This window comes from Mastomys coucha, unplaced genomic scaffold (assembly GCF_008632895.1).
Source record: "Mastomys coucha isolate ucsf_1 unplaced genomic scaffold, UCSF_Mcou_1 pScaffold15, whole genome shotgun sequence".
In the NCBI taxonomy this organism is placed as follows: Eukaryota; Metazoa; Chordata; class Mammalia; order Rodentia; family Muridae; genus Mastomys; species Mastomys coucha.
In genome coordinates, this window is record NW_022196897.1 from 94,322,364 (window position 1) to 94,325,544 (window position 3,181).

The window sequence follows — 3,181 nt, forward strand, 5'->3', positions numbered from 1 at the left end:
GAAAGGAGATATCATATGACATGTAAATAAAGAAAATATCTAATAATAATTTTAAAAAAAGAACTGGATTCCTGTAGGGACATAGAGAAAGCAGAGTGACTATTGCCAATCTTGGATTTTATTTTTTCTTCTTAGTATTAAGGATCTTACAAAAGAATGCTGTCCAAGGCCATGTGTTTTACTCACAGGACTTCCAGATTTCCAGACTCAATCAAGGCCATAGCCTAATAAGCAACAACAGAATACCTCCCCAGACAGAGCCAAAGCCTCACTGAGGCACCCACCCATTAGGTCCACCTGTCACTCATTCTACTTCCTTTCCCCTGTTATCCCTCAGGCAATGGGAAGGTCTTCAATTTCAACTTCCTCCCGAGGTAGAAGTGTCTCTCTTACAGGTAACATATACATTTGAATTTCCATTTTTGCTAGAAGGACTTTGATCCTCGGCCTGATAGACAGATCATAGCTGTGATTTCTGAGAAGGACCCAGTGAATAATTTTACTTCATCTACCCGGTATTACTACTAACAGAATCTGCACAGAAGTCCCAGAATGCTGGCTCCTGGGCTGTGCCTCTCTCAAAGGTATATTTGGCTACTGTTCCACTTAATTTTAATGCTTTAAAACTATACTTTTGTGTATCAGCCTAAAATTGAATGTGTATTGAAAAAAATAAGCCTGATGAACTAATTTCCATGGCTCTGTACTCTACGTATACCTAGAAATAAGGAGAAGCTGAAGTTTTGAATTAGAATATGATTTGGCCCCACTAAGCATGAGTTTCTAACTATGTGGAGTCATAAAGTATGTAAGCCCTATAGGATAAGATCAAAGGATGTATCAGGTTTGTGTCTAATTCTAGATTTCATATAAAATATCTTCCTTAATGTCTCATTATCATACAGCAGGATACTGAATTCTTGTAGTCTATCCACAAGTTCTTGCTTTGAGGATTGCTGATATTTAGGCACTTCTACATCAGGAGGACATTAAAGTGGAAAAGAGTACTAGGAAAAGGAAGTGTGGGGAATGCCAGCACAGGGGTGAAGCCCTGAGAAAGAAGGTATGAAAGCTCAGCAGATCATAGGTTAGATGTTTCCAATTGCCTTGCCACCTACAGATTAGTGTTTTAAATTCTCTTGCTTTCAAATTGTATTTACTCTGTTTAAATCAACTCCAGTGTTCCATGATGCAATACTGTGAATGAGCTATTGCTTATTCAGCTTATTCTGACAGCATGGCTGAGATGGTCGTTTAATGGTAAAGGATACAACAACAGGACCCACACCACTCTTGGTGTCAGTTTTCTGGGTATGGATTTTGTTTCAGATACCACCATCTGTTCAATATCATTTTCAATACAGGTTTGGGAGGCACATTTCAGTGCCAGAAATATTTTTTTTTAATTTTTATTTTCTTCAGTGTTCTCATGAGACTGTTCATTGGGTCATTTTATATTCAGGATGCACAGGAAATGTTTGTCTTACTCATTTGAGATAAATGTGATTGACCTTTTAAACACAGAACCTGACTGGTTTGGTAAAAAGAGAGAGAGAGAGAGAGAGAGAGAGAGAGAGAGAGAGAGAGACGGCTCAACCTAATATTGTTAGAAGGAAACGCAATGTCAACCCTTCTACAAGAGCATCGGCTAATAAAAGCAAACTATCTCAACTAATGGTTATTAAAAGGTCCAGAGATGTGAGGATGGACGCCTCAGTAGCAAGAATTCAGTTACTGCTTCCTAGAGTGAGGCCACAAGAGAAGCATGACATCGCTAGGCAACGCTGTGCAGTTAAACACGTTTTCACTGTCTCAGTGTGGTGTAGTAGGCAGGAAGGAGCACTCAAGGAAAGCAATGGGAAAAACAATGAAATTATTTCTCATAATAGGATAGATGCAGGAAACAAAGGAAGATGTACAAGTTAGTCACTGCCAAGTTAACAGGATATAAAATGTGAATTCAAGTAAAGAATTCCAGGCAACCATAAAATTCTATCTTTCACTAATTCAAGAATCCCTTTGGAAATATGTAGGATTATAGATTAAAAATTATATATATACACACATATGTGTATATATGTACACAATCATAGTAAAGAAAATTACAAATGTATATATGAACAAGGCTCAGATAGATGAGTTAAAGCACCCAAGAGCTAGGTGTTAAGAACAGAAATTTCCAGAATCTAAAGGTACTCTTCAGTAAAGCTAAAGTTCATGCCTTCCCCGCTGCTGTTCCAAGCAGGGGTTCTTTTACATTTGCAAAAGTAATAATACATGGCTTCATTTCAATGTTTCCAACAAAACAGATCTTGCCCGGGAAATCATAAGCAGTGTTAATAGCTATTCATTTAACCAGCCAACAGACACTACTTTATCTCTCCCAAGTACTGCCTAAGCACAGACACTGCTCTGTTGAAAGAACTCCTTGCCCTGTCATATCTCACAGTGAAGTAGGATTTAGGTGGCTAGAAATAAATGAAAAATAGACTATATTACCTTAGGTGGAGAGGAGTGTTATTAGGAAAAATATAACAAAATAAAGGAGGCAGGGAGAGGCGAGGTAGACAGAGCACATGGCTCCGTTCCTCTGAGTGACAGAGACACTAATGTCTAGAGAAGACTGCTGGTCTCTATTTTGCTTGTGAATTTATTCCTTCATTTGTTTGTTTGTTTCAAGGTGCTTCACTTTGTTCTTCAAATGTATCCCTCTCTCTCATGAGTATCCTGACATTATAATGCTAAATTCTTGGAGAGGACCTGCCCTGACTCTCTTTAGTTATAACCTTATTTTCTTTTCTTTTCTTCATTTTCTTTTCTCTTTTTAGATATTTTTTATTTACATGTCATATGATATCTCCTTTCCCAGTTTCCTCTCCAAAAAAATGAAAAAAAAGATAAAATAAACAAACAAACAAACAGAAAACAAACAAACAAAAAACCCTATTCCCTCCCCCCTCCCTCTGCTCACCAACCCACCCTCTCCTGCTTCCTGGGCCTGGCATTGTCCTACACTGGGGCATAGAACCTTCACAAGGCCAGGGGACTCTCCCCCCATTGATGACTGGAAATTGGACATAGTACTACCAAAAGACCCAGCTATACCACTCCTGGGCACATATCCAGAAGATGCTCCAACATGTAATAAGGACATATGCTCTACCATGTTCATAGCAGCCTT